The following is an 18288-nucleotide window of genomic DNA, read 5'->3' as shown; positions in this document are numbered from 1 at the left end:
ATTTTTGTGTATTGGGTAAAATAATGGTCTACTTTCTTTCTTTTGCAAATGGCTGCCCAGTTTTCCCAACACCATTTATTGATGAGACTTTCCTTTCTCATTTGTATGTTCTTGGCTTCTTTGTCAAAAATTAGCTGTCCATAAATGTGTAGGTTTATTTCTGGCTCAGTTTTGTTCCATTGATCTGTGTGTCTGTTTTTGTGCCAGTACCATGCTGTTTTGATTACTACAGTTTTGTAGTATACTTTGAAATTATGGAGCGTGATAGCTCCAGCTTTGTTCTTTTTTCTCAGGATTGCTTTGGCTATTTGAGACGTTTTGTTGTTCCATATAAATTTTAGGGTTCTTTGTTCTATTTCTGTGAAAAATGTTGTTTGAACTTTGATAGAGATTGCATTGAATCTGTAGATTGCTTTAGGAAGTATGGACATTTTAACTATACTAATTCTTCCAATCCAAGAACATGGAATATCTTTCCATTTCTTTGTGTCTTCTTTGATTTCTTTCAATAATGCTTTATAATTTTCAGTGTACAGTTCTTTCACCTCTTTTTTTTTTTTTTTTTTTAAAGAACAGTAAAGGACACCAAACCAGCCTTGAGGATGTGAGTAGGTCTCCTGGTGGAAGTAACACTGAATTGAATTTTCAAGGATAAGCAAGAGTTAGCCAGGAAAGGCTGTGGGGGTTGAGAAGGTAGAGAGGGAAAAAAAGCAGAAAAATATAAATATTTACATATACATATATGTGTATATCCATATACACAAATATTTTAGAATACAAAATGAACAACTGAAAAACAGGAATTATTCTCTTACAAACAAACATTGCAGGATTTACTGGACAGAGTTCCTAAAGAATGGGGTAAATATTAAAGAAAACTATACCTCCTTTAATAATTTGATAACACATTATATTCACACACAGTTCTAACATTTTCTGAACATTTACGTACATGTCATTTTATATTTCATTAGTCCTGTGAGGTTAGAAGAGCAAATATTGTTATTCCATTTTATGGGTGTGAAATATAGAGTTTAGAGGAATTAAGCACTTTATCAGAGGTGACCCACTTGTCACCTGATAGGACTCAGACCAGAAACTAGGCCATCCAGACCCAGTCAGAAAGACTGGTACTTATTTCACTGCAGTGCGCCACCTATACTTTGCAAGTTCTGTTCAATTTACTTAGCCCTTTGCTTCATTTTTTAAACGCATGTGATATAATTATGGATTTATGAAATACCAGAAAAGACACCAATTGATTTTTCCTTTTTGGGTTTGAGCTTACTGCACAAAAAGGGAGCAAAATTATATCCTTACTCAGACGTTATTGCTTTGTTGATTTTCATGTTTCCCCAAAGTGGATAATTTTTGTTGTTCTCCCACAGTCATTAAAACAAAGAGAAGATCTGATGAGCAGAAACACTGTGGCTGTCGCAGGGAAGCCTCCTAGAGGACACGCAGACTATTGATATTCTCTCCTCAAGCCAGGAACTGTCTCTGGAGATCCATGAGAAACACAGAATCACAACAAAGACTAGAAGACAAATTGATGGAATCAGAGACGGCTGCCAGCCTGCAAATAGCTTTTCACGCTGTTGCCATTTCAGTTTGGATTATACTTTAGTTTTACAAATTAATGGAAAAATGTTTAGTTTTATTTCAGTGTGTTTAACTTTTCAGTTAAAGACCAAAGAGTAGGTTTCTACATTCAAAATGGTTCCTTTCAGTTGCTCTGTTAAAAATCACAAAGCTCCTTCCCCCAAAAAGAGGCCCATTCATTACATTGCGATGTTAGGAACAAATCAGAGGAGAACATGTGACTTTCTTTGTACAGAGGTTTTAATATTTTCATAAAGATCCTCTCTTCGGCTCCTCAAGCATTTGCCTTTCATTTTGTTTTATTGAATTACGCTGCAAAGCACTCGAGCATGAAGCTCTTTGTCATCTCTAACCAGGCTTACATTGATTCCACGTATCCATATGCCTCATCTTCGTATATTAATCTATACATCTATTCCACTGAAAAGAGAACTCCCTAATTCATTATGTAAAAGATTAGCCACCTCCATAGCCCATTTGCATGCAGGTATACCTAAAAGTAGATTTGTTTCCTCGGACTGAAAGCTGCCTTCTTTAGTGGCATTAAATCAAGGGAAAAATGAAATTATATTAAGATTTTTATGGTGGATTATACTACAACCATGACAAAAGCAAGGCAATATCTCGGCTCTTATTTCTTTAAATATAAGCAAATTTTAATACAAAGAACTCTAGACCAGTATAAGTAAAACTCTGCACACACGCCCCTCAAAAATGCAAATCACGCAATTAATTCACCACCTGCTACTCATTTGGGTCAGACTGCCCACAGCCCAAGCAAAGGATTTGCTGGGGTGGTGAAGGGCTTTATGTGAGTGGCCAAAAAAAAATTTTTCTCCTAAATATTACTCTTCCAAATATTAATGAGAAAAATGTATAAAATAGGCAATAATATAATCAAGAATTTCAGAGTCAGAAGACCTTAGCTATTGTTTACCACACATTGTTGGTTTAACCTTTCTTCAGTATTCTTGCATTAGAAGCAAGATAATTAATTAATATGTACTGAATTCCCTCTCCTTAGTCACAAGAAGTTTTTAGGTATCTTTTAAGATTCTCTTTCACCTTATTCTGAGTCAGAGGCATCTTCTCTACTAAGAATGATATGTACCTAGTTTGTCCATTCCACAAATGTTTATTGAGTGCCTCCTCTGCACCAGGTGCTGAATATAGTGATAAGCAAGTCAGATAAGATCCCTGCTGTCATGGAAGATGGACAGCAAACATGAATACATTAGAAAACTTCAAAAGCAGTGAGGGCTATGAAGAAAATTCAGTATGGCAATGTGAAGACCCTGGCTGATGGAGCAACATTAATTGGTCGTAGTCAACAAAGACATGAGCTAAGACCTGAATAACAAGTGTCAACCAAATGGAGTTGGGGAAAGAGTAGTCGAGGCAAGGCAATAGCCAGTGTAAAGACCTGAGCTGGAAATGAGACCCAAGGCTGGATCACTCCACCTGGGCAAGCTGGACAGCAATCCATCCTGCATTCATTGAGCCTCTGTTCAGTAGGGCCCAGGAATACAGAGGTGAAGACGCCCACTGCTATCCTCAAAGAGCTCAGTCTTGTGGAAAAGACAGGCAAATAATTTGAATACAGTGCAATAAGTGCTATGACAGCAGTATGCACATGATGCTATGGGATGGGAGAGAAGAGATCAGGTAGGGTCATGGAACCAGTCATAAATTAGGTGCTAGTCATTGTGTGATTTCATCCTGGATCAGCAATTAATTATCATGAGCCTTGGTAGGTGAAAATTATTCATATATTCATGCACTCAATAAGTCAACAAATGTTGAGTGAGTGTAACATTCTAGGACTATGCTAGCATAGAGGATCTACATTAGCGAGGGAGCTTTATGGTTGGTAGGAACAGAAAATCAGTTCAAAAATCTCAAAATGGCTTAAACAGAAGAGGAGATTTCTTGATTTGCATAACTGAAAAGTCCAGGAGTTCGGTTTCAAGTACAGGCTAGTCTAAGTGAAGTGCTCTATATCTCTCTGTCTCTTTCCTCCCTCTCTCCCTCTCTCATTCTCTGTCTCTCAATCTTCTCTGACCCCAGATCCCAACTCTACTTTTTATTTGTTGGCCTCAGTCTATGGAAGAAGCTCCATGTGGCTTATATTCTCACAACCTCAATTCCAGCAGAAAAATTTTCTCCCTTCTCAACAGTTCCAACAAATATCCTAAAATGATTAGACAGCTTTAGTCACATTCTCATTCCCAGAACAATCACTCTGGAGAAGAAAACTATTGTTCTGACTGACCAGGGCTGGATCACATCCTACCTTGGGAGGTCAGGAATCTAGTCAACCTTCCAGAACCAAGTTGACTGAGATGATTACCTAGAATATAGCTTCTGATACCAGAAAACAGGGTGAATAAAAGCTAGGCATGCAAAAATCATAAATGTATAATATAGTACCTGAGGATAAATGGACATTGTCCGTGGGTCAAAGAATTCACAACCTAGTGGAAGAAATAAATAACTCCCCAAAAATCACAATATAAGGTGATACAGGCCCTATTAGCTATCAATATTTAAGCCTCAGTAGTGTCTTCAACTCTTGCCAGTGTTGAGTATATGAACAGTCTTCCTTCTGCGTCTCCTTCCACAGATTCTTCTCACTCTGTACATTGGGATTTCGCCTCCCATGGCCTCTTCTCTAACTCTTCCTTCATCTTTCCCACCATGGGGAAATGCCTTCCCACTAATACCACTCTCCCTTTCCTATCTCTCCCTCACTCCTTCTGCAGATCCTTTTAAACTAACATTGAAGAATATATTGGTTAAAATCAATAATTTCACCCTTCCTTGGATTTTTCAAAAAGACAAGCTTAAATAACAACCATGTCATCCTGTCCCACAGTCAAAACCTGAATAATAGCTTTTGATTTTTCCCTTTACCCAGCATGTATAGATGAGGGATTGCTTCCACCTCCACATCTAGCTAGTTTCTCACCTCAGAAGTACACAACCATGGGCCTCCAATTATAGATAACATTGCTTACATTTTGCACATAATCAAAATTTTCCTGCTCTTTACAATTGCATTCCATCTCTCAGTTTGACTTCTTTAATTGGTCCCACATCTTAAAGGGCTGTGTTCAACATTTGGTATTTGATAGATCCTATGGGTGTCTGTTGCTGACGATGCTGCAATCTCTGTTTGGTTTATAGTCAAATGCATATGTGCCCCTAATTGCTTTTATTTTTAATGGAAAGTTGATGAGGAAAGTTCTCAGATTTTCTAAGACATCCATCATAAAATAACTTCCTGTCCCAGAATTGTACTCAAAACCTCAAGTCATTTTAAGATAGTTGGCTGGAGTATGAGTTTTGTCCATCCCCATATTTGTTGAATATAAAAATCAATAATGCCACCACTCTGCACATTTATCTAATGTAATAATCAATACCAATACCTTTCCTGATATTTACTTAATATCATAATCAATAACAATACTGTTTGTTTATTTGATGCCATTGATCAAGGAAGAAGATCAAACCTAAGTGCTTTATCCACCCTATGTTCATTCAGACTGGCTCATCCACTGCTAACATCTCCTGTCTTTTTCCTGTTTCCACTATTGAGACTTGAACAGAGAGAGTATCCTTCCTCTCCTTGCTCTGAAAGGTGATGGTCAGTAAATTATCACTTTTTTGTAAAGCAGCCAGTATTGATTAATCTTCTCTCCAAATTATTCTAGGTACTATGAAAGAAACAAAGAAATAGAATATGATTTATCCCTATATTTGTTAGTGTAATACTAGCTGCTACAACAGATAAGCCCCAAGATACCAGTGGCTTAATACATGATAAATTGGTAAGTTAGTTTCTTACCATCAAACAGTATAATGTAGTTATTTCTGGTTGATGGAATACTTTTATATAACACTTCAGAGACCTAGGCTTCTTCCTTATTACGATCCACCTTCTCGAGAATCTCACAAGCCTCTTCATTGAGCCAGCATATGCAAAAAGAGCATGAAAGACCATTTTAAGATGTTTCAATAAATCACATCTGGAAGTAGTATTCGTCACCTCTGTCTATATTTCTTTGGCTAGAACTCAGTCCACATCTAACTGCAAGGCAAGGCAAGCTAAAAACGTGGTCTAGCTATCTGCCCAAGTGGAAGGGAATGGATTTGGTGAACAGTTAGCCAGTCTCTGCCACCATCCCATTCTTGAGTTGCTTGTAATTCAAAGAGGAAGACATGATGAAACAAATGGAGTATTACACACATGATGAAAAAGGAGAAGCATTAGAGACTGGATTAGTCAGTGAAGGCTTTGTAAGGAAATACTTTTAAAATGGGTTGAATTTGGAGATAAACATGAAGAGTCATCCCAAGAACTAAAACAATACAGCACAAGCAAAAGCAGAGGTAGAGCTAGGCATGCACTGGGCAGGGACATGTGAAGGGCCCATTCTGACAGCTGCACAGAGTCTATGCCAGGAAGCAGAGAACAATACACCTGGCTAAAGAGACTAAGATGAAACTACCTTGACAAGGACCACTGATTCTGCCACCTTGAACACATGTTTGCATTACATTAGGATTCCTCTGATCCAGCCAAAGAGCCCAGTGTACTTTACCACCTTTTTCTAAGTAATCTCTAAATCTCAGCTGACATTTCAAGTTTGAGTAGAAAATGTTGACATTACCTAGAGGGTGTCTCTCACTAATTTTGAGTTTCTCAAAGAACAAAGAAAACACAAATAGCAAATTCTAAGAGACCGTGATTAACTTAAGTAAGTGTCTCACTTGTGAATTAAACCAGAGGTCTTTGTAACACAACCAAGCTAAGAGGTCATTGAGAATCAGAGGCTCTAGTTGAGGACACATAGGAGTAGATAATTAAATATCTTGACCATGGACGTGGAGTTAAAGAAAAGTCAAAGTAGAAATTAAAACCTAGTAGTTCTTTCTTTGGTTTAGCCCTAAGTACCCACAGAATTATGGGGACCACAGCTCTAATCAATCTTCCCTACAACTTAGGAAGTTCCTAAAGGTTAATTCACATATGGTCCCAATAGAAGTCCTTATGAGTGTGTGTTCCTGTATCTTTTGGGGAAGACCCTTTGGTTGCCATGGGAACATACCTCTGCCCCTACCTATTCTGATACTTGCTCTAATGTTTCCACATGCTCCAATACTCACCTTGTTAAATTGGAAACCACATTGTCAACTCCAACATGTTTTATACTCTATCATCTACAACACAAATCCAGACTGCCCTGTCCACTTGTAGAAATTTTAGGGCAGTGGCTATTTACCTTTAGGTGATCTTGAATAATTTTGAAAATCCAAAGGAAGCTAGGCCTCCTGTCCACCGCAGAAAAATTCACATAAGCATAAAAGGGATTTCAATTACACGTGAAGGAGGCATTCCCAAGAACCTCTTATAATTTAAAATCTCTATTTTTCAGCAACAGCTTCCCATAACACCATAGATTCCTATGGGGCAGCACAGCACACCAGTGAAGACACTCTGCTTCCTATACCAACTCAAATTTCCCCATTTTACAGATGAGGAAAATGAGGCATAGAGATGTTAGGCAACTTGTCATCATCACCCATCTCTAAGATGGGATAGAGCAGCCTGTAAGCCAAGCAGTCTACCTCCAAAGACCTCACACATACATATAACCACAGGAAGATACTGTCCTCACTCCCCATCCCAGTTCTAATAATATATTCCCTTTATTTTAAAAAATGTTTCTATCCTATCCATGTTCTGGATACTAGCCCTCAAGGGATTGAGTACTACACATCACTAGTCCTCAATCTCTCGCCCATGCCCTTTGATCAGATTAGCAATGAAGTTTCCCGTCACACATCCTTAGGAAGGATTGTTTACTTTCAGAAACTTAGCCAGATGTGGGGCCAAAGTCTGTGCCTCCTCTCTCCTAAACTCAAGCCAGGCTACTTGGTTTCTTCTAACACTAATTATTAAACCATCAATATGGAGGTCCCAAATTTCATTTTTAATCTCCCAAAATTTTTGTGCCACACACAAGACAAAGTCCTCCTGGACGTAGTATTGCTTTACACTCTCTAGACACTGTCACAGAAATAGGAGCATTCTCCTCTTAATTTGTTACAGTTCTGGAGTCCCTAAGGTTTGCAGTTAACATATCCTTGGTCAGGGAAAGATTATAATCAAAGCTCTTTCAGTCCAAGTTAATAAAAATCTTCTTTAGTTTTCAACTTAAACGTCCTCTTCTTGGTTTTATATGAGGCTAAAGCTCAGGGTCATATCAAACTAAATTGAGAGACAAATATTTTGATTGATTTGCCTATTTCCTGCAATCTTAAGTAATCTAACACTTCACATTTGATTAGGTCAATTGTGCTGCAATTCACAATAAACCTAAACATTATTTAACACTATTAAAATTAATCTAGATGCACAGGCGTTAAAAGATATGTTTCTCAAGAGTTCCCTCCCACCACCCCTCCAGAGAGGCATTGTGGCTGGCGGGTGCCTTTATATTATTCCAGACTGGATAATTTATAGATGGATATATAAATATCCAGAGTGGATCTTTAGCTACAACCACAAAGGGAAACTTAAGATGATTTTCACCCCACTATTACCTCTGTCAGCACTTCAGCACTTCTCAATCTATTCCAAATAAATATGTATTATAATAAAAATACTATTCTTACTATTTAGTATAACATAAAGACCATATCAAATTGCCATCAGCCTACCTCCAAGCTCTTCCAAATAAACATGCAAATCTAGTAAATGCATTGTGTTTGCTACACATTGCAAATGCAACTTTAATACAGATTCCTTAAAGACTCTATCAGCTTCCAGATAGAAATTTTGAACCTCCCATTAGTGTCAAACACTCTCAATAGTAACTCTATGGCTTAATTCCTTATTTTTCTGACCTAAAGTATTGTATGGGACCTGAATTTAGACATTACTTAAGTGGTGTGAGAATTTGTAGACAAGAAGTTAACATATAAACTAATCCAGAACCACTGAAAAACACAGAGCCCAAGAAAGACTTAGGTGAAAGTACCCCACAGAGATGCCTCCACAACTCAGTGTACAAACAAGGCTCCCCCAGGAGACAACTCCAACTGATGCTGAGTTCATAAACCCAAAATTGTAAAACACACAGAAACCCACAGCCCTGAGAGAGAAAGCAAAGACAATGAAAGGAGAGATACACAGCTGGGAAGAATTAAGATAACAGAGCAATCTAGAATGAAATATTTAAAATAAGCATGTCAATAATGTTCTATAAGATAAACACAGGAAATGTATTAACAAGACAAGACCAAGATGCTGTGAAAAAAGAACAGACTTGAGAAAGAAAAAGGAAAATTTATTTTTATAAAAAGCATACTCATTGAAAAAAATCAGTTGATGGCTTAAACAGTAAACTAGCAGAACTGAAAAAGAAATTAGTGAGGAAGGTCAAATCTAGGGCAATCATCCAGAATATTTTTTTTTAAAGATTTTTTATTTTATTTTTTTCCTTTTTCTCCCCAAAGCCCCCCAGTACATAGTTGTATATGCTTCGTTGTGGGTCCTTCTAGTTGTGGCATGTGGGACGCTGCCTCAGCGTGGTTTGATGAGCAGTGCCATGTCCGCACCCAGGATTCGAACCAATGAAACACTGGGCTGCCTGCAGCGGAGCGCGCAAACTTAACCACTCGGCCACGGGGCCAGCCCCCAGAATATTTTTTTAAAATGAATTGAAAAGCACAAGAGATAGAAGGAGAAGCTTTAGTACATATATAACAGTGGTTTCAGGAAGAGGGAATAGGTAATTGGAAAGAAGCAACATTCAAAGAGATAACAGTGAAGATGTTTCCCAAAATGAATAAAGGCATGAGTCATTATATTTTAAAGCAGAAAGTGAGTTTTTAGCAGAATTTTTAAAAAAAATCATAGTGAAACTTCATAGGATCAAAAATAGAGACAGTTTTTAACGCTATTCAGGAGAAATGACTGTTTACCTGCAAGTAAACAATAATCTGATTGACAGTAGGCTTGTCATCAGCAGAAACAGATTGCAGAAAACAAAGGAAAAACATATTCAATGTTCTGAGTAAAATAACTGTCAATATAGAATTTTCTACCCAGTGAAACTAACATTCAAAAGAGTGAGAGTAAAATAAAGACATTTTAGACATACAAAGAAAAAAGGAGTTTTCTCCTCAGAGACTCTCCCCCTCTCCTGAAAGAACCACTAAAAACTAAATAAGAAAAAAGCAAAAAAGCAAAGATGGAGTGGAATACAAGAAGCAATGGCAAAAAAAGAAAAAAGAATTTGGTCTTCATTTGCAAATCTAAATAAATATAGACTCATAAAATAATAATAATCATAGTAACTAATATAGAGGGCTTGTCTAAAAACACAGCAGAGCTAAAATATGATAATAATACTAATAACATGAAAGAGGGGATGCATTCAGAGGAAAATTAAAGCATTCTAAGTTTCTGGTTTTTTTCAGGAAAATGACAGAGACAAAATAAACCAAATAGCCTAAGGGAGAAAAGTTATGCCATAGTTGTGCTTGGGTTATAAGTGGGGGAAAGGTAGTTAAGATTTCTTTTTTCAAAGCTTCTGACTATAAGATTACGTCCTTCTCAGATGAGATTAATATCAATGCTTTAAAAGTATTTTTCAAATATTTTTCCTCCCATTAGAATTGATTATCATTTTTCTAGAAACTAAAAGAGAATGGCTTTGGTCCAGAACTGAGAAAGGTTAACCTGTTCCTCCTTACCTGTTTCTGAGCCAGTGAATGCAAAATTAATTGTGCTATTCAATTTTCAAGATTAATATTTGTTTCTATGAGTGACCCAAATTCTGAAACCCTCCATAGAAGTAAGTAAATTATCTCAGTAATTCCACACACTTTACAAATTAAAAATAAAAAATATATTTGCCATAAGAATTGAAAGTCTTAAAAGCCCTCAAGAATAGCATCTTTTATACTCACCTAAAATTTTTTGTCAAGTACCACTTTTACCTTAACTGGGGAAAAAAATCCTTAAATAATAATTGTTAAATATAATTCATGATTTAAATAACTATAAGGATCAGCATTGCCCTATCACCAAGAAACTGACTTGGAAAGTCACCTTACAGGATCAACTCTAACCTGAGAAAAAAAAATGTGCATCTGTAAAATAATATTCTGGGGATGTTTGCACTAAATAGCCACTGTTGCCTCAAAGAATCACTTTTACTTGAACACAAGTTGCTAAAAACTTAATTTTGCTTTTTTATCTGGTGCTTTTGAGAGACTAAATTGCAACTCCCAAAGACAGTTATTAAGGTCTGAATAGAAAATGTTTAGATTAAATATCATGCTCACATTCAAGAATCATTATAATTGGTCCATTAAACAGCAGCATTGCAGTGGGGTCTATATTTTTATTTGCTTCATTACTTAAAACTAAATAGCAGTTATTAGCTATATTACAGTGCTTAAAGATTCTAGAGTTTACATTGCTAATGTTGAAATTTAGTTTCGTATCAACTTATTAACAATTTCTCCTATTTGTTTAATATTGACTAAGAGATAGATGGTTTAGCTAAATTCTCTGCTCTTAGACCAAGGTTTTTTTTAAGGAAATTGAAAAGAAACCAGTGCATACTATGTTTGTATTAGTTAAAATATAATGGGTTATGAGCAATAACAAACAATTCTAAAATTTCAATGAAAACAAGGGTTTATTTCTTCCCATGCTACATAACCATTGCTGGTTAGCCATGGATCTGTGCCACATCGACTTCTCTCTAGGAATGACAGAACAGCCTCTATCTGGGGCAATACAGATCTCCATAGTAGGGAGAAAAAACGATGTGGCAAACCATGAAATAGTTCTATAAGCTTCTGTTGGAACTGCCACAAACCACCTCTGCTTTTATTTTATTGGCTAGAGAAAGTCACATGACCAAGCCTTACCTCAACAGGAAGGAAAAATCCTCCCACGGGAAGTGACACCACAAGGAGTGAAACTAAAATACATGGTACACAGTCATACAATACAGCACAGTGACTGTGTCAATACTTTTCATAAAAATGAGGAAAGAATCACTTCAATATACTATTTGTTTTCCGAGGCAAAATTTGTCTTGTTTCTTTGTTGAAGAGAAAATTTCTTTCACTTAAGAAAAAAAATCCCAAGTAAATTAAACTTATTAACTCAAAACACTAAACAGTGTGTCAAAAAATGAAAAATGTTATTTTCACCTGAAAAACAAATTTGGTTCAAAATTACAAAAATTAAATTGTCCTCTGTCTTCCCACTCAACAAGGAAGGAGAGCAAATAGAATGTCCACTGTAACAGAGAACTTTAAAGAACATGATCATTTATGGAAAGAAATTTTCCCAGAGAGGTCTTCTAAGGGCATGTCAGCAAAAGAAGCTTACATTTCAATTCCGTTTTTGCATAAAGGATGGAGAATATGCATAAGAGGCAGAGGCTAAAAAAAATGAAGTTTAAACTAATTTTGACAATTTAACACTGCCAAAATCAATTGCCACCTCAGGCACCCTTATGATTTGTACTTCAGACATCTTGAGAGGTTTTAGAAAGCTAAGAGTACTCATTTGAAGTCTTAAAATGTTTTAGTGTTGTGGACAATGTTGAGAAATCCCCAAACTCTAAAACAAATTGTCAGTATTTGAGACTTATCTTTTTTGTTTTTATCCAAGGGAGTAAATTTTATCACAGCAGTTAATTGATGTGATTATTAGAGCAAGGTCACAAATTAAAAGCCACGTGAAGCCATATCCCTGGTTTGTTTCAATGTCAATAATGCTTTGTCATAAGTAGCTGTGTAAATTTGGTGACCACTGAGACTCCATCTCTTTTATGACTACACGCCAAACTCAAAATTAAATTGACGTGAGCCCAAGAGGCTTTCTAATGTTCAGATTCAGAAAAATATATTGAAACTTTTAGCACAGTAGTCACAATAAGGATCAGGAATTAAAATAAGTTCAAATGTGTAGCTCACTCTCAAGTCCATTCACTCAATAAACATCATTTAAATCGTGTTAATAAGCAATTCTGTTCATTCTTCTAAGAAATTTAACATCAGCCACATCATCTTTTCCCAGAGTACATCCTGCAAATTGGTAGTTCTGTAGAATTTAATTGACGGTTATGTGACAAATAGATTCTATAATCAAATAAGGCTGGGAAACATTGAGTTAAACAAATAAAATAAGTTTATTTACTAAAAATTCTAAAAGCAATTAAAAGACCAATGTACATCAAGAATCTCCAAGAGAATTATAGCATGTAGCCCTTCCCAAACTTATTTGACCACTGAATAATTTTTTTTTGAGGACATCAAGTGGGACTGTTGTTCCACGTAAGACACTTCAAAAAAGTTCTGAATTAGACTCTTCCAGTTAATGTGTACATTAGATTATTATTGTAAATATTATATAGAGTTAGCACTCTAATCACAACATCTGTTCAAAGTTATTAAATTACTCCATTTAGACAGAAAATGACTAATTAAGACAGTAATGACTGTTATACGGCTAATTCAACCATGACACCACAGATTTCCTTTTTCTCCATCATCTTAAGACCAAATTTAAAGAACTGTTTGACAATGTGATCAACTGCTCTGTTATCAGGAATTTACGAACAGAGGAGAAAGGGAGAAGGACAAATTAATCAGTGAATGTTTTCATTACCCCAGTCATATTTTACCATCCTATCATATAGACCCAGTATAAATCCAATCTCAGAAGTCCCTTCAATGACACAGAAACAACACATATAAATGACAAGAAGCAGCGATCTTCCCAGAGAACAATCTGGCTGGAAAAGGGGTTTCTCATATTTTGTGAGAATGAGCAAACCTTGATTTCCCTTCAAGGGTCAAAGGAGTCAACAAGATTGAGATGCTGATACTGAAGAACACGAGAGCTGAGCATCAGCAGCTCTCTTAGCTCAGTTGGAGAGAGGGAACTGATGTCAGCTGACTTCTCTTCTTTAGCAGTGGGAGGTATATGGTATTAAGGAAAATTGATGGTATGATGTCTCTGGTTAATGATGTGATGGAATTAACAAGCCCTGTTGGCCACCAAACCAAAATACCTTCTCATTGAAGCCTATCCTGACTACCCCATTAATACTGCAACCTGTCCCCGACTCTGCCGCTGGAACGCCCACTCACCTTATCCTACATTTTTCTGTAACTCTATAACACATTATTTAATTTGCATATTGATAAGGCGTAATGATTGTTGTCTGTTTACCCCACTAATTTAAGCTATACAATGGCTGCACAAACATTTGTTGAATTAATGAAATTAAAATTAAAGAAAAATAAGTACTCAGAACTTTGGCCTCAGGAATGTTTCCCATATAGGACTGCTGACGATGTCCGTCCCAACAGTGCCTGTCTCTGCCTGCACATTGTCCCCAGTAGGGGAAAGAAAGATGGAAGAGAAAGTTGAGACTTCCTCCCTCCCATCCTGCAGCCCATTTGCCAGTGCTGAGGCCATTGTCTGCTACTACTCTTACCTTCCTGTTACTTACGCTCCTTTAATCAAAAAGGATTAGAAAGACAAGAAGGGCAGAAGTCCCTCTTCTGACGGTATTCTCTAATCACCTATGAAGAAGGAGAACATGGTGCAGAAACTCCTAACTGGACTTTCTGCATCTTTTCCTCTCTTCAGTCTATTCTCAATACAGCAGCCAGAGTGACCCTTTGAAACTTAAGTCAGATCACATCACTAGTCAGCTCAAATGGCCCCCTATCTCTCAAAGTGAAAACCAAAGTCTTCACAATGGTCTACAAGACACTATATGCTCTGGTCTTCCATGCCCTCTCAGACATCATTTCCAATTACTATCCCACATCGCTCCACTCCAATCTCTCGCTGTTTCTCAAACATGCCAAGCATACTCCTACCCCAGGGCTTTTGCACCAGCTGCTTCTTTGAACTTGAATGCCCCTCTCTCAGCAGATATCCACATGGCTCACACTAACCTCATTCAAGTTTTTGCTCAAATGCCACCTTGTCAGGGAACCCTTCCCAGACCACATATCCAATATCCCAGACTTGTCCCCGACTTGTCCCCACTATGTGCCTGTTTCATCACCTTCTTACTTATTATTCACAACTCACTTACACCGCATAATTTACTTATTTATCATGTTTATCACTTTGATTCTCCACTAGAATTTTAAAAAAGAAGAGAAAGAATCTTCAAAAGGGCACAGAATTTTTGAAGTTTTTCTTCACTTTTTTATCCCTAAGGCCTGGAATAATACTAGCACATAGTGAGTACTATGTAAATAGTTGTTGAATGAATGAAGAGTGGTTAAAATAACGCCTTTTGGTTGCACAGGTCTAGTCAGATTTAAAAGCCAGCTGTATCATTTATTAGTATCTGTGTAATCTTTGCTAAGTTTCAGAAGCTCTCTGAACCCCAATTTCCTCATCTGTGGAATGAAGATAATAATGCCTAACTCACAGAGTGCAATGCCTTGTATCGCCAATAAATGGAGACCATTACTACGCATTGTGGAGGCTTCTGGAAGCAGACTGTGGAAGCAAATGACAAGGCATACACTTTGGACAGAAGAGTGGTATCATGTTGGGAGATAGGAAATGGAGAGAGAATGTACTCAGCTCTTGTGTATCTCGGAGTATCTACATGTAAAACCAACACATATTAAGAACAAAAATGGACATAATTTAAACAAAGTGGTCCACTACACAGTGGATTTAATGAATAATGCAGATACTAATTAAGGTAGCTGACCAATATGATGGTTTGAAGGTGAAAGAATTGCTCTATAGACTTCATAAAATATGTTTTATTTTTAATACTTCAGAATTAATACCTCTGTGGTATCTCAAGGTTAATCAGATTGTCTCCATTTCATGCATCCTAGAATGTCATCATTGACTTTGCACTTGCCATTCTTCCCTGTGTCTGTTAGTTAGACTGGCCTTGGCAGCAAGGAAGGCCATATGGTGCCCATCCATATGGATGGGCTGGCTGTGTTTTAGAATCTTATTCCCTATTGATGTTCCTGTTGTGTGAACAGAATTACTGCTATTTAAGAGTAGAATATGTGAGATTCCAGCCTTGCATACTGTATTAGTTAGGCAATTTGTTGAACTGTGAGTAGCAGAGACCTGAAAAGCAGGGCTTAAACAAATTAGGTGTGATATGGTGGTTCCATGATCTAATCATAGACCTCTATCTCTCTTCTCTGTCTTCTATCTTCTCTGACTTGTGACTTCCTTCGTCAAGGCTGCCTCACATTCACAAAGTGGCTACTGGAACTCCAGCCAGCATTTCCTCATTCCAGGTAGGAAGAAAGGAAAAGACAAGGAACAAAGAGAACATACCAGATGAGCCATTGCCCCTTTTTAAGGAGCTTTACCAGAAGACCCACCCAATAACTTCTTACATCTCACTGTCTAGAATTTGGTCATATGATCCTTCCATCTTCCAGGCAGGCTGGTAAATCTAGCATATTTTAGCTAAGCATGATGTTGCTCTAATAAAATCAGAGTTCTATACAAAAAAAGGGGAAACAGATAATGGACATTGAGTAGGTATCTAGCAGTCTCTTGTCCAGATAGATACTTAATTTCTGCAATAAACAGAGGAGTTGAAAAGGATAACTTCCTAGTTACCTTTACACCAACCTAGAAATTAAAATTCTTCCCTTAGTTCTCCAAATGGTGGTTTATAGAGGTTATCTTTTTAAAAAGACAATCATTATAGCAGTGTCTACCTCACCCCACCAAGACTCCAGTTCAGCTTTTGCTGACCACATCTCCATTTAGCTGACTACACAGGTGATTTCAATTATTCCTCACTGGGCTCTATAAAAGGAAAGGCTTCTCAGAACTCCATCACTAGGATCATCATTGCTGCTGCAATGCTCCAGAATCAGAAGCCCCCTCGTGTGACCAAGAACCCTGCCTGCCTCTTACCCCTACACTATGCACACTGTAGAAGTGATATTTGGGGAGTCATATTTGTTTTTCACTTAGGAAACTCTATTAGAATCTTTTAAGCACTCATTCGCTCTTTAGGGTCACCAGAGAGCAATTTTGGTACATTTCACCCTAGCCAACAACTTCTGCGGGTACCATTCCAAGGACTAATTTACTAAATGGTCCCTCAGTTGCCTGAAAGAGTTATACAGCTTCAGAAAGTGCCTGACTTACTCTCATGCAGTGGCCCATCCACTGAGAAGATCTGGCTTCAAAAACATTATAGAATTCCTATTGTTGTTAATTGTTTTCTAATACTATTTGAGGAATGGAAAAGTATGAAAGTTAACAATTTGTTCCAAAGACCAAGTGTGTAGCCATTCGGGACAGAGTCATGGAAAACACACGTGCATACACATACCCCACATCTTTCCCTCTCTTCCAAGTCCCATGTTTTCCTTTTGTTCTCTAAATAAAACAGAACCTGCATCCACTGTGAGAAAGCTAAGCTTTCAATTTGGGGTCTGAATTTTTTTCCTCCTTCATGGAGATGGCTCCACGGAGCTTTCAACTTGTCAGATATAATCTGTTCTGGCCACACAGTCTTAAGAGGACGACAGCCACAGAATCTGTGGTGTCAGATGAAAATGGTGTAGAATGCAAATGCAAAAGCATCACAGAGGTGATGAACAGGAAATTCTCCCTCCCTGAGAAGGAATGAACAAGATGCTGGACCTGGAAGGAGCAGTTGCAACAAATGACATGGGCCTCTGTGGACAGAGTGCAGCCCAGAGCCTCGACTGGTCTTGTGGACAATTCCCAAAGGCTGCATGTCCTCACATCTCTCTTGTCACTCCCACTGAGATATCCTGGAAAGCAGGCCAAATCGCCCTTCATCAGGATATGCTGATCCAGACAGACAGCTAAGCTGAGATGGCTTTGGTGAACACACTCTATGGGATGAAATGAGTTCCCCTGTGGTCTGCTGCCCTGTTGCTGTTAAACTGAAACCAGAGGAGCTCAGAGTTGCTAAGAGATTGTCACATTGCTGTGGGAAGAATTTACACGATTGGCGCCCTCAGGCAAGTAGTGCTGAATCTGTCAGTATTCAAGAATGTGTAATTTTTTCAGCTGTTTCTTCATTTCAGCCCATACAATACAGCCTTCTCTCCACACTTACAGCACTGCGAGATCTGATGAAAGGCAAAGATTGGCTACCAGAGGTGTGGGTTCACAGGCTTATCCCAAGAGGAGAATGGAGAAGGCAGCCTGTCAGAACTGGGACTGTGGACAGCTCCAGGATTCAACAGGAAAAGCATCTGGAGGGAGGTGGGCCAAGGCAATGGCAGAAATGAGGGTGTATCTCCAGAAACTGGGAGTTATGACTTTAGGGTCATAACAGTTAGGGTCTGAAACTTACAGAGCAGTCCAACAGTGGGTTTGTGCTAGGAAGAAAGATCCAGGTTAAATGGCAGGGCAGAACCAAAATGTAGCATGCGTATTGCTCAATTTGCCCTTCCCCTTTTCTGCTAATGAGGAAATCAATGCCCATTGCCCCAGTTGATGGTACAGGGAGCTATGTAGCCTCACACACTTTTGCCACAGTTCATAGGATCAGAGGAACATCTGACTCAAACACAGGCAATCCATCAGGTGACCAGAGACCATCTGATTCTCACTAGGGAATTTAAAATAAAAGA

This window comes from Equus quagga, chromosome 19 (genome assembly GCF_021613505.1).
Source record: "Equus quagga isolate Etosha38 chromosome 19, UCLA_HA_Equagga_1.0, whole genome shotgun sequence".
In the NCBI taxonomy this organism is placed as follows: Eukaryota; Metazoa; Chordata; class Mammalia; order Perissodactyla; family Equidae; genus Equus; species Equus quagga.
Note: the sequence above shows the minus strand (reverse complement) of the source record.